Here is a 14,385-nt window from a genome sequence, read left to right as displayed (position 1 = left end):
CCGCATTACCCGGGTTCCGGGGGCCACTGCACCAGGCACAGAGCCCAAGTCCTGGCAGAATGTCCCAGTCAGAAGGACCACTTCCCTGGTGCCCCTCCGGTTCCTGCTTGGAACTCTCAGCGGGAAATAATTCTCTGCTGACTTGAGACGCAGCAGAGATGACAACCAAGACAGTAGGCAGCTCAGGCCCCTTGGCCACCCACAGCCCTCTGCTCTGATTGTGCTTCACTACTTTTCTGGGAAGCCCACTTGGGAGGTGGTCCAGGTCACGCCCTCTCGTGATGGCACTGGTCTCTAGGAAACAGAGGAGCCAGCAGGGGCCAGCATGAGTTTGACCAGCTCTGCCGGCTTCCGCCTCCCTGCGAGATGGGAAATCGCCCTCTCTCCCCACCTCTCTCTCCTCCTTCAGCCCTGAGCCACCATGTGGTCTTTGGAAGGGGTAGGAGCCAGACTGTGAACCGTCCCAGCAGCGAGGCCCCCCCCTCCCCTTCCCCATGCCCAAGGCCATTTTGCTCTTTGCTCTTTATCTGGAATAACAATATATCCCCCGTGGGGGCGGGTCAACGGGGTCATTTATGCACTCACGGACCTGGGGATGAGCTCACTGGGAGACCCAGTTCTGGGAGGAAGGGGATTATACTCCACCTTGGATCCCAGTGTGTCCACAGTGTAGTGGGGGGAGCTTCATGGTGACATTCCCTGCGTGGGCTGGAGCTGTTGGGAATCTCAGACCCATGTCAGTCACCCTCCACACCCCTGACCGGGTTTCCCAGGGAGGAGCCCCATCCTGGCCCACTGCCTCTGATTCATGGGGCCCCCCACCACATCAGGGCCCAGAGTCAGGGCTGTAGCTTTCTCTCCTTTACTTCCCCAGTGCAGCTCGTTTTCATTTTGGCTTCAAAAAAATAATGGACCAGGGTCAGAGTTAGGAGAGCAGCCCTCGCTCTGGCCCTGGCATCTCTCCTGCCTGCTCTCGCTTCTCACACGAGGACCAGAAGGTGACAGAGTCTCCCGCTTTCCTCCCTGCCTTGGCTGTCACACCTCTTCTGGCTTCAAAAAGCTGCTGATATATTTTACAAACTGAAACAGCAATTTAATTCCCCCTGATAGCGGCAATTGTCCATTAGATCTTCCTACCGAGGAGCTTAACAATAATTCCTTTCATCTGACTGCTTGCTTCTTGATCTGAGAATCAATCCCATAAATAGTAGGCAGAGTGTTCACGTTACTCGCCCCCTCCAGCTTTTAGCATTCTGATGAAGATTCTCATCTCCTCTTCAAGCACTTTACAACTTGGCAATTTTTCCCCCTTTGGTTCCTTTAAACAAAATAAAACAAAAAAAAAAGCAGAAAGGGAGAAAAAAAAAGCATGCTAGCTATAAGGGTAAGCACAGCCCTGCATTCTTCTCACAGAGAAGTGGTTTGCAGCCTCTCCTGCTGGGAGGCAGGGGGATGACAGCAATGACCTCTAATGGTCGCCTCCAATCTGCCTTAAGGCAGGTGCTGCTCTGCCCCAGAGGCACCATCAGTCTGGTCCTAAATTTCACACTCACCCACCGTTGGGTCCTCCCTTTCCAGGAACCCCCTCCCCTGTCACTGCATCCCAAGAATGGGGGTCTCGAGGCCATCACTGGTTCCAGTCACTGAAGCCTCTCCCCACACCCATGACCAGCTTCCCGCCCATCCCTCAGGCAACTCTGGAACCTGGAGATAGGATTCTGCCCTCTCTTTTTCATCTCCAGCCCCCTTCATCTCTATCCAAACAGCATGAGTGGGAGAGGTGGGGAGGAACAGAGAAAGGAGAGAGCTTGAGGCCTTTCATTCAAATATTTTTCTTCTCTTTCAAACATCCAGGCAGCCCTAGTGGTCCGGGGCAGAGGAGGGCCCTGCAGCTCTGCCGTGGGAGTGGTGCAGGTGGATTGCCGGGGCAGCTGGGAGTCCCGGGCTTCTCCCCTGGCGCCCCGTCACGTGCTCCTTGTCTACACACATGTGTAGAGAAACAAATCTAAAAATGAACCCAGGAACTGAAATCCCCCTCGACCAACCTGATGCCCAGGTTTATTATTATTTGTCGAGAGCTGACGGCAACCGAGCTGAGAAAACAACTTGGGCTGGGTCCCTGAGGCTCACAATACAACAGAGACAGACAAACAGCTCAGACGCTGGGGACCCCAGTTGGAAGGAGAGCTTCTGCTTCTGCTGCCCCACCTGCCTGCTCCCTCCCATCAGTCTTTCTCTTCTCAGAGGCAGTTGCCTTGGAGGCTGCCACTCCCTGGGCGCCAGGAAGAGGAAGGAGAGCAGGAGAAGTGAGGGACCAAGAAGGGGAGGGAGGGGTCTGGGTCGGGGGGAGTCCACAGAGGTAAGGGACCCTGGTGCCTATCGAGTGTGTCACCCGCAATGCTCTCAGATTCTCCTGGAAGCAGAGGATGCTAAAAGGGTCAGCCAGGCCCCTTTTCTCTCTGAGAAGGACTGCACCACGTCCTCTGGCTGGATGATATCTGGTTCCATTTTTTTAAATTGCCTCCAGAAAAAAAAAAAAAAAAAAGGTCAAGAATCAGGGCTGTGGAAGCAAGTGGCCCTTTGGGCTCAGTTTATCATTGAAAAGCCACTCATCCCTGATACTTCCTGACTCAGCCAACAGCTGTCCTCCCCCTGGGCCCCTGTGGGGACCCAGGTGAGCTCGTGAGAAAAAGGTGGGGGGGGGGGCTTCCCTGGTGGCGCAGTGGTTGAGAGTCCGCCTGCCGATGCAGGGGACGCGGGTTCGTGCCCCGGTCCGGGAAGATCCCACTTGCCGCGGAGCGGCTGGGCCCGTGAGCCATGGCCGCTGAGCCTGCGCGTCCGGAGCCTGTGCTCCGCAACGGGAGAGGCCACAGCAGTGAGAGGCCCGTGTACCGCAAAAAAAAAAAAAAAAAGGGTAGGGGGACCAGGTAGAGTCCACAGTAATGAGGTCAACTTGTGGGACGAAAGGACGCCAGCTGGGCTGCTTCAACCCTTGGTCCTCACTGCTGTTTGGAACGAGAGCAGGTACACTGGCTCCATGTTCCTGATCCCTTGGAAAGGCAGCCCCGGTGGGGAGGGGGAGAAGGGGAGGATGGAGGCTGCCACCGAGAGGTGGTGACGCAGGGCAGCGAGTCCGTTCCTGGGCTTCGCCACCCAAGCCCCCGCTGAGCAGGCAAGCCCTGTCTACCTCCTGAGAAACGTTTCCTCCACGCCTCTTACTCTGCTTCTCTGCTGGCAAGGCCCTGTGTATTACACTACTGCACCCTGTCCTTCATCAAAACTTTGCTCAGAAGCCTACTCCACGAAGCCTTCTTTACTTTCCGCTCCTGGACCGTGCTCTCGCCGGGAGCCCTGCCGCTGGGCAGAAGGAGGGCACGTAGCATGACTTAGCACGACGCGTGTTTCTACGTTATGGAAAAACTACTTCCCAGCCACGTCCCATCTTGCCCGTTGAACCCTCTGCTCCCCAGCAGACAAGATCATGGCTTTGCCTTGCATTTCATTCTGGGGGAAGAAAGTCTGTGCAATATGATTTCACAAGGTCTACCTCCTTACAGAGCCTGGATATATATACAATTACAATTAAATTTCTTTGGTTTACTGTTAAAATATCAAACAAACAAATCTGGGACGGATAAATCTTTAAGCCCCAGCAATCATTACACCTCAGTGAGAATGAGTTTGTCTCCCTGGAGCCAGCTTTGCTCAGGGCGAGATGATACCGAGAATTATTAACGACTGCCATTTACCATGCCCTCACCGTGCACCAGGCATTATGCTAAAGCTTCCTTCACAGACAACCATATGGTGTAGGTGTGATTGTTGTCTCCTTTCCAGGATGCGAACACTGAGGCTTGGAGAAACGGAGAGTTTCCAAATGTGACGCACGGCCTCATTTCAGAGTCTAAACGGTTAACCTAGAGGTCTTGGGGCGGAGGTGGGGAACACCAGCGGAGTGGCAGAGCCCTGGAGATGGAGCAGGAGAAAGACAAGGCTGACTGTGGAAATACTACCATCTGCAGTCAGGACACCCAACATGGGCTGCCCTTCACTTCTTTTTTTTTTTTTTAATATTTATTTATTTGGTTGCGCCGGGTCCCGGTTGAGTCTCGCTGGCCCCCCAGTTGCGGCCCGTGGGCTCCTCAGCTGTGGCATTCGAACTCCCAGTTGCAGCATGCATGTGGGATCCAGCCCTTCGACCAGGGATCGATCCCGGCCCCCCCACCCCGCACTGGGAGCGTGGAGTCCCAAGCACTGCGCCACCAGGGAAGTCCCTGCCCTTCACTTCTACATGCCCCGAATTTCCAAGAGTCGCATGGTATCGACACACCTAAATGTCCCCCGTTTGCCAAATGTGGGCTTTTGTACCTCACTAACAAGCACGCACTTTGTGTCTGCAGATGGTGAGGCCTCCTAACAGCAACCGTTCATTTCCTTCAGCCCTGTCTTCTTTGGACAGCAGGGTGTGTGCAAATTTATTTAAATACTGTACTGCATTTGCTCTTATTATTGCATAAGAATGAGCGCAAGATGGAAAACAAAGTGCTGATAGCAGCGATAAGAAGTCAGGGCCTCATAAACTCGATGCAACCAAGACAGAGATGCTTCCATCATCGCTGAGAGAGGCGGGTCTGAGCTTCCATCGTGGACTCACTGGACTGTGGGTTCAATTATGAAGGGAAAGAACAAAATTCGAGAACGAACGTGAAATGATGGAACACATGGTTGAAGACTGCATGTAAAAGGCAGTGTGTAATGGGGAATTTGATCAAGTGTCTCAGCTGTGGGAGCACAACGCTGGAGCTGGAGCTGGGTGGAGGCGGGGCTGTCTGTGCCCTGACACCACACCCCGCAGGCAGCTCGGGGCCAGGGCTCTGACTCACACTGGCTGGGATTCAGGCAGTGTCTCCTTCCCGAGCTGCGGCCCAGGTGGGGCGGGGCGGGGGGGGGAAGGGGGCATGCAGTCAGCCGGCTCCCTATGACTGTCTCTGCTTGGCCTTTTCTCCCCACCCCACCCATGGTTTTCCGGGGACCACCCACAGCTGAAAAGAAGTCCCTGTTCTGGAGAGAAATATGCCGTGACTCACAGGTTAAGGGGCACCTGGCTCTTTCTTTGGAAAGCCTGTCCAATTGGGCAGTACTGGCTTTTTTTCAGGTTGCGGGCACCCCATTCTTAGGGAGCATCCAGCCCTTGTCATATCTACCTGGGTCCTGACTTTATCCCCCTGCAGAAGCCCTTTCCTGCAAAGCTTCTTTTCAGCGTCGCTTCCTTCCTCTCTCATTCCAGAGGTTCCAGGCAGCATTCTGAAAGGGCGACCAGTAAAGACATCTTCGCAGGCCAGCAGTGGGGTTTTTACCCACACCCTCTGAAGCAGGAAGCAATTAAACAGAAGTGCAGAGGACCAGAGCTGTGTTCTACCTCCCACTGGCTCCTGGCTGTCCCCTGCCAAGCTCTATCCCCTTCAACCTCCGGCCTTGGAAAAGGGTCTATAGTTCTCGGGTTTCTAACAGGGAAAACCTAGTCATATGCTGGCCCTTTCCACTGCACTGTTTCAGATTAGCAGCAGAATCTCTGAGTACTAGCAGCTTGTCTGAAAATTATAACACGCATCAAACCTTAATTCTGCCCTTTGCAATGATAACCCATTCCCTATCATTGTGGTCTCAGTGGAAAGAAAGAGTCCTCCTGCCTTCAGTACAGAATCTTTGTGGACTTGAAGTTCAAGATTGTGCCTCTACTTGTGCCAGTAAGACAGACCGACCCCAACTCTCACGGCAGGACAAGGACAGGAGGGGGGTGCAGTGGGGAGGAGACAATTTCACACAGTGGACTCTGGCCCTGGGGGACCAATGAGGGTGCTCTGACTTAGAACAGAGAATGACCTTCTGGGATCTGAGCACTTGTTGATCTGGGTCTTCCAGTATCTGGCCGGTTCAGGGAGAAGGAGTGCAGCATCTCAACGCCCAGATCTAGAGATTCTGTCCAGAGCAGATTGATCTGGGTAGGCAGGGGAGCTGCATATGAGGCATCTGCTCCCAGAGCCCATCTCTGGGGAGGGGAGGAAGAATAAATGGGAATTCTCGTCCAAGATGCCTCCCCAAGGGCACAGGTGGTCCCAGGCTGAGGCAGATCCCTGCTAACAGCAGGCCTCTCTGATCTCTTTTTTAGGGCCTGGCTGTCTCAGGTCACAGCATCTGCTCTGCAGCACTGGGAAGAGAAGTCTGCTGTCTCTTTGTTCTGGAATTCATAAAAGTGAGAAAAAGGATCTCACCGAATGAGGCCCTTGCCATGGCGAGGGATCATTTCATGGAACAGGAGCTGTGTGTGCGTGTGAGCTGAGACTGTGGACAGTAGAGGAGATGGGCAGAGGGAGATGAAGAGGGAAGAAGGCCCATGTAAGAATGACCTGGAAGGTCAAGGAGAGAGGTCCCCAAGGGGGACATTCAGGGGATGCTGAAGAAATTTGAGGTTTCAGGGAACTCTCTTGGGAGGCTGGCCGCTACGGCTGCCCTACAGCGCGACCTCAGCTTTCCCCTCACTCCTCCTTCTTAGCTTCTTCCCCAAGCCCAGGAGCAGTGTTGGACCCAAGGCTCCAGAGCACACTCTCCAGAGCGGATTGACGGAGGGCTGGCAGAGCAGTGACGGGTCTGACTGCTGCCCCGTACAGAGCAGAGATCCCATCCAAGTACATGCAGCAAGTTGAGCCGGCGTCCTAACCAGAACCCAATAGTCATTTACTGAGCACCTACTACGTGCCAGGCTCTGCGCTGGGCAGTGGACGTTCCAGAAGAAGAAAACAGAGACAACTGAGTGGAATAAATAAAGATATGAAATGAGGCAAGGTAGGTGACTTCAGATTTAAAGGGATCCCAAGGGCAAAGGAAGAGAAATAAAAAAAGGATCAAACAGAATCTCAAGCCTCAGCACGTAGTGGTGAAATTTCAGAACTTTAAAAAGAAAAGAAAGCTAAAAGTAGATCCTCACTGCAAGACTGGAAATAAGAAGGTGGTGGAGCAGCGCCGTCAAGATCTATGAGAAAAAGGTGTTGAACTTGGGACCTGATCTGTGTTCTATCAGTCAAGCTCGAAGACAAGATAAAGTCCGTTTTGGACACGTGAAGACTCAGAGTTTACTTCCCTCCCATCAATATAAAAATAACTAGAGGTGGTATTCCAGCAAAACAAAGAAGTCGGAGGAAGAAGACAACAGAAAGCAAGACAGAGCAGCAGCCCAATGGGAGGGAATGAGGGGTGGCTGTCAACGTGGGGGCCCGGGAGATTCCAGGCAGCAGTCAAGTGGTGATGACAGGATTCCATTCCCTTTTCTGTGGTCAAATCATACGATGTAGTTCTGTGGCTGAATAACATTTCCACCTTATAATCAACCTAGAGTCAGAATGCGGAGGTAACCTCAGTTATTTAACAGAACATGAATCTTCTAAATCTTAACATAAAGGTAGCACACAGACGATTATACTAAATAGTATAACACTATGTACTATGTAATATATATGCATTGTATTATATATAATACTATAGACTAAAAATAAATAATATCAAACAGTGTGTGATCAAACTAATACAAATTGGAAGGAGAAGAACGCATGCTCATCTCCCCAGCTTCCACAGGGGGGAGTTCCTAAATAAATACATACATTAAGAAAGAGGGACTGAGGGACTTCCCTGGCGGTCCAGTGGTTAAGACTCTGTGCTTCCACTGCACAGGGCGAGGGTTCGATCCCTGGACGGGGAACTAAGATCCCATGTGCCGTGTAGAGCAGCCAAAAAAATTAATAAATAAAATAAAATATCTTAAAAAAAAAGAAGGACTGACGCATATTATAGGACATAATAAGCGGCCACAAAATCAGCTAAATCAGAAACTGCTCGTCAGGGGTTAACTTTGGATGGTGAACCTAGTGGGTAGAGGTGTGGGAAAGAAGGGAGGCTTTTAGAATACTATGCAGCCGTCAAAAATAACGGAGTAGATCTATTTATTTTGACCTGGAAAACTCTCCATTATATAGCCTAGGTTAACAAAGCAAGTTTTTAGAACAGTATTGAAAACATAATATTTAACTGTGTTCAACTAAACACCCAAACCAACAAGATGCAGTCCCTGTCCTCAAGGAACCCGTCTGCAGCCCCTCTCTGTGGCCTCTGCCCTACACCAAGCAGCCTGCTTCTGGATCGTCTCCCTCGCTCAGATTATTGCAAGATGCAGATCTCTTTCTGTCCTAGGGAAGAGCTGTTTTCTGTGTGTTTCAAGTCACGAATGCATGTTCTTGACTGCAAGTCATCAGTCCAAAGACTGGCCTGGATGAAGCTACCCAGGAGAGGAAAGCTTCACACACAAGTAACCGGTGGGGGGAAAGCCAAGGGGGGAAGGAAAATCTGAAAGTTACAGATGCCGAGGCTAAAAGGCACCTCACAGAGCTCTGGTCCACCTCCCTCACTCACAGATAAACATACGTGGGGCCTGATGGAAGGTCGCTCCTTTAAATTAGCGCCCAGAAGAGGGAGAGCTGGACTTGCTACGAGCCAGAGGCAGGAAGGGAGCCTGTGAGATGCTGGAGTGGAGGTCTGATGCCAGGGCCCCGCAGAGAAGCCCACCGAGAGGTGGCAGGGGTGTGTAGGGCTGGGGTCCACTTCAGGAGCTGCTCAGGGAGCAGATGGCTTGGACTGGATCATCCTTCCTTAGTGTCCACGGAAGCTGGGAAGAAGCAGCTTCACTGTGGGCAGGAGGGAGCACACTGCGGAGGGGCTGGGAGCGGAGCTGAGGTTTTCTGAGCATCCACCAGGTGCCAGACTCACGTGAGGTACCATCCGGCAGTTACAGCCTTTCACCCTCACACAAGCCCTGTGAGGTAAACGTGATTATCCCAGTTACATCAAGACAGTGACGGTTAGAAAACTTAAGTCATGTCACTTGCCCCAAATCCCACAGCCAGCAAATGGCAGACCTAGAATCTGAGTCTGGGCTGGTCTGTTCCAAAGTCCCTGCTCAAGGAATCAGAGGGTGTCGATAAATATATGGTAACCAATCGATGAGAGAAGTGTCTTTCCCAAACCGGGATACAGCTAATCCTTTTTCCTTCCAGAATCCTGCGTATGGACTCAGCCCCTCGACCCAATCCAAGAATATCCAAGCACATCTGCTGGTTCTGGGGGACTAGGGTTTACTGGCCCAACAGGACCCTGAAAATGCCCACCTCGGAGAGGAACAGGATTGGGGCTCGACTTCTCCCAGCTCTGAGCCCTGACGTTGCCTCCGAGGACACGGAGCCTGCTGTGTCGGGCGTGGAGGGAGGTGGGCTGGGACGGACCACGAGCACAGTGGGGAGGAGAGAAGCCGGAAGCCTGGATCCTTGGTCTCTGGTGCTCAGCTCTGTCCCTGCTCTCCGCCAACCCCAAGGGCACCCTCATCGCTCTCGCCCCCCCTCAGATGCTGTCCCTACTCCCCCCACATCTCCCTAGGCACCTCCACCCCCATTGAGCATTGACTTCAGGGGGGAGGCAGGCAGGCCCAGGAGAGTATGTATGTCAGTTAGGGGTTGTCGTTGACACGTGGAGATCATTAACAAGGCTTATTTTTAAATTGTAATTGCAAAATGTAAATGCTCCCCAAACTGATGTGTAATTGCTACCCACTCCACCCCAGCCTTTCCCCTCTGGTGCCAGCTTTGCAAGGAGAGAATTAGAAAATAAAAAGGGGGTGGATTATGTAAGCAAAATGATTTTAAAAAAAGAGAGCGAGAGAGCTAAGAATTTAAGTGAGACAGCTGGCGGCTCCCTGATTGCCACACTTCCAGCTTAGCTGCAAAAATTGTGCTTGTCGATTGTACCCACCCAAGCAACAGTGTCAACTGTACTGAGTCCCCAGAACAGACCAGACTGGCACTCCCTTGGCAAGTGGTGTGGCAAATGGCTCAGTGGTCTGTGTGTGTGTGTGTGTGTGTGTGTGTGTGTGTGTGTGTGAGTGTGTTGGGGAGTGGGGGGGAAGATCAGGGTGATGTTTGAGGTTGCCTCCATCCCGTCCATAGAAGTCTTCCATTCTATGGAAAGACACGACCCACAGCAGGACTTAGCAGTCCGTCAACCCACGTCCATCCTTCCCCAGATTCTACGTATTCTCCTCCACGTAGGGAGGGCCGGCGGAACCTCCATTCTCCCAGGCATCTAGACTCCAGCATCCGCAGCATCAGCCTGGAGAGAAACAGGACTCTGCCTATTGAACTACCTCTGGAGTAGGTACTTCGGCAGGAGGAAGCTCTTGCCAGGCCCAGAGAAATAACTGGACTTGGGCAACAACACCCATCCACGCTGGTTCACCAGGAATCTCTAACCCTTAACCTCCTTTTTCTCTTTTACCGTCCGCCCCATCTCCGCCAAGCCCTCACCACAGCCACTGTCTGCAGTGAATTCCTTTTCACGTCACTGGGTGCACAGGCTCTGAAGATTGTTGAAAAGACTGTCCCCCCAGTGGGCATCACTCAACCCACACTTGGGGGGAAGCCCTGGCCCCTGGGATATGCCCTCTTCTCTGGCTTTCACCTCTAGGAGCCCCAGCGTGCTCCCCACCCCGTAACACACCTAAAACAGAGCTCCCCAAACAGCCAGAGGGCACAGGAAGCAGATGGCCAGGTCTGGCCAGATCTGCCACTATCAGACAGGCGGTCCTCTTCAATATCCCTGGCTTTTCTAACTACCTGCCTCTCTCCCTCTCCTTCTCTCGAGAGAAACCAGCTTTTGTGAGGAATTTGGCAATGCTTACTGTCCCCCCAAAACGAAGACCGGGGAGCTAGAAGGTCATGGTGGCCCTAAGACATCAGGGAAACTTACAAAATCCCAGGCAGGGTCCTTTGGAGCTGGGGCCCCATCTCACCATAACAGATCCAGCCCTTATCATGGTATACTGGAGAGAAAAAAGGCTTGTTTTTGGATAACTGGATTTCTAATCCCTGCCTATACTGATACTTAGGTCTGTGAGATCATGAAGTTACTTAAGGGGATTTAAAAAACCCTATCTGATAAGAGGATTAAGTGAGATTCTCTATTCAAAATGCTTTATAGGCTCTAAGGAACTATTTCTCATAGCTCATCACACACACTTGGGATACAGTTTCCTCCGTGTTCATGAAAAACATTTGGGGTACAGATTCTCGGTCTAAACCCGGACTCACAAATCAGGATCTCTGGTGTGAGGTCCAGGAACTGAGTTTTTCACAAACACCCCCGGTGATAACACTCGCTCCAGAGGGTTGTACAAGTGTTACCCTCGTACACGCAAGCAGCAGCCCGTCCATCTGTAGCAACAGCAGTTTATCGTTCATGGAATACTTAGAAGAAAAGAGAGGTATACAGGGACGAGGCATAGCCCTCACCCCATCCTCCAGGAGCGGAGCAGAAACAATACAGTGCTGTGGTTTCTGAGGTCGTGTGTGTGCTGTCAGCTAATGCTATGGGCTGGTTCTCGAGGTCTTCGGAAGAAAAGATCATCTGCCTGGAGGGTTTAACTTTGTGTTAAAGGACGGAGAAACGTTTCTTACTGTTCGGGCGATCCCGGTGGCCTCTGGGAGGGCCCTCAGGAGACTCACTCCCCTCTTCTCACTTCCAGCTGGGCCAGCAATTCTTCCTTGTTGGCTGGAGCCAGTGCACCTGGGAGAAAGGGCAGAGCAGCGCTCAGGAGGGGAGGCTCGAGGCGCAGGGAGCGAGGGGACGCGCTCTGTGCCCCACTTCTCCCAGGCTGGCGGTAAAGGATACTCCTTGTGCTCTACAGGACTCCTACCACGCCCCTCTCCTCACTGGCTGCTCAGACCCACCGGAACTGTGTTAGAGCCCAACCCTTGTCTCGGCGGGAAGTGCCCTGTGGTCGCCGTCTGGTCTCCTGGCACCAGGCACACAGGCAGCTCCCTCTCCCGCAAGGGCGGGCAGGTCCCTGAGTGATCCTGGGTCCCGGGAAGCCACAGCTGGCTTCTTGCTTTAAAGTGCAGGGAACTCAGAGAAAGGGCAGCAGTTACCACCTGCTCAGGTGTGTGGGTGAGTTTCAGATGCTTTCCCAGGGGTGAGGGAGGCTTCGGCTGGGAGTCCGGACGCTGATGGGGTGCGGGGAGGGAGGAACAGTCAGGAGGGTGGTGGACCCAAAGCCGTGAAAAACAGCCTTGGCCTAAAGGGGGCTTCAGCTGCAGGACTTAACTATTTACTTTTAGATTAAAGGAGATTCATTTTGTTTCTCAATATTTGAAATGGACCAAGGTAACCAGAAGTGAGGTTGGTGGTCAGCGCCGGCATAAGGCCTGGCCTGACACTTCCCAAACATGTCAATTTCTCCTTCTGGATCGAGTTGCTAATTTGACTCCAATGAGGCTGTGCTTGGGGCCAGGATGATGGGGTCGTGGGATGGGGGTGGAGGGGGGCTGCTGATACCTGGGTTGCGTTTTCAGGGCTGCCTCAGGGAGCACCTCCAGCCCAGAGCCCCAGCCCTACAACCAGAGGTAAATGCATCTTCAACGATCACAATTCCTTCCTAGTTAACACATCTTAGTCTCCCTGTAAAAACAACTCGCACCTCAGTAAAGAATGTAATTAGTGGCACGGCAACAGGAGGAGCTAAACAGTGGCCAGGCTGGGAGCTGCAGTGGGAAATGGAAATTCAGACATTTGCTCGAACAAGACTTTCCCGCTTCCCAGGCGCACACACCTGCACTGCTAGGAGGCGAAGGTGGCAGAGACATGGCACCCAGGATCCTGAGGGGTGTACGAATTCCTGGCCACAGGGCAGAGGAAGTGGGGGAGCCCGGAGATGGGATGAGCTGAGAGGGGCTCCAAGAGCAGGCAGGGCAGTTCATGAATTTCCATGAACAAAATCTCTCTAGGTTGAAACAAAACCCCCTTCGCCACCCTGGGCCCAGGTTCCTCCCAAGAGGAGATGACGGATATGAGACACATTCAAAGCGGCAGGAGGCTCAGGCCCCCCTGGCCACTGCCCGGAGAGGATGCTGTGAGCACAAGGTACTCCCGCAACAGCCTGTTCCCTCTCCACTGGCCTTGCCTGTGACTTCTGTGAGGACCTCCCAGTACTCTGCCCGCCCCAGGCAGCAAACCTGGGGGGCGAGTCCGCACCCTCCCTCCCCGAGCCCACCTCACTCCCTCCCCCATCACTTCCCCACTTCCCACGCTTTCCAGTCCAGTCCAGACGGAAGGTGGTCTTCCGCCTTTCCGCTCCCTGGGACACACCTAGAGAGGGCCCTCATCCCTGGCGACGCCAGCCAAGCCACCCCAGCTTGTTAGCCGCCCCCGGACTGAGCTTCCCAGTCACCTGGCTTCACCCTGCATCCACCCAGGGCCTCCTGCGTGCCAGACAGTGCCCGGGATGGGTGCACGGCTGTGTCACCCCCTACTGCAGAATTTTCAGGGACTCCCTCCTTACAGGCACCTACGGGTGTTCAGTCTGACCTGGCACTGCCCTAACTGCCTTCAGGGCACAGCTTCTACCCTTTACCCATAGGCTCTCTTCCCTCCATCCAGACGCAACCCCAGATCGGCCCCATAACCTCCCACTGCTCTCACTGCCACAATTCTACATTTCTACGAGGCAAGACCCTCACCATTCTTCAGGGTTCAACCTGAACATTCTGGCTTTTGCCTCTACAGCCAGATGTAATTTTACCTCCTCTGTGTTTCCAAGTAGCACGCTGTCTGTCAACCTGTGAAAGCTCTCGCCACGTTCTGTCTCATGCTATGGTTATCTTACACGTCTCTCGTCTCTTTCCAAACTGGAGGTTCCTCTTGGGCAGACTCCCTGTCTTCTATCTGCATCATTTTTTAGTTTACAAAGTACTTTCATACGTAATATCTTCTTTAACTCTTAAAACAATCTTTAGAGGGCGATGTTTCAATATAATAACTTAATTTTTATTACCTTTACAAAATAATATAGGCTTATTGCACAAAATAAAGAAGAGGGAGAAATTTTTTTTTTTTTGGGTCACGTGGTGTGGCTTGCTGGCTCTTAGTTCCCTGATGAGGGATTGAACCCGGGCCCCGGCAGTGAAAGCACCGAGTCCTAACCACTGGACCGCCAGGGAATTCCCAGAAATTTTCAAGTTAGTTGTGATCCTACCATACAAAGATAACCATAGATAATATGCAGAGTAAAACTCTTCTTTCTTCAAAACAGTATCTTTCTGTTTGCTCCGGAAGCAGCCTTTTATATTTAGCAACATACCATAAATACCTTTGCATATAAGGGAAATATACACTATAATCTCAGTGACTATGTGGCATTCCATTTACGGACGTCCTACAGTTACAAATGTCTATTATTTGTTGTTTAGATGATTTCCAGTTTTTGCTGTTATAAACAAATAATGCCCATTCTTGTAG

The 14,385-nt window shown here is 52.3% G+C and overlaps 1 protein-coding gene across 1 annotated transcript in view; it reads right to left on the bottom strand.

Annotated features, from left to right (window-relative positions):
- The window catches only part of PKNOX2 (PBX/knotted 1 homeobox 2), a 255,030-nt gene that overhangs the window by 81,148 nt on the left and 159,497 nt on the right, over positions 1-14,385 (bottom strand). Inside the window, exon 3 of the mRNA XM_079928826.1 lies at positions 11,550-11,658. The gene's annotated coding sequence lies outside the window, so the exon portion shown is untranslated. The remainder of the gene's footprint in view (positions 1-11,549; positions 11,659-14,385) is intronic.

Source organism: Stenella coeruleoalba (assembly GCF_951394435.1).
Source record: "Stenella coeruleoalba genome assembly, chromosome: 8".
In the NCBI taxonomy this organism is placed as follows: Eukaryota; Metazoa; Chordata; class Mammalia; order Artiodactyla; family Delphinidae; genus Stenella; species Stenella coeruleoalba.
This window is presented reverse-complemented; position numbering and strand designations above follow the sequence as displayed.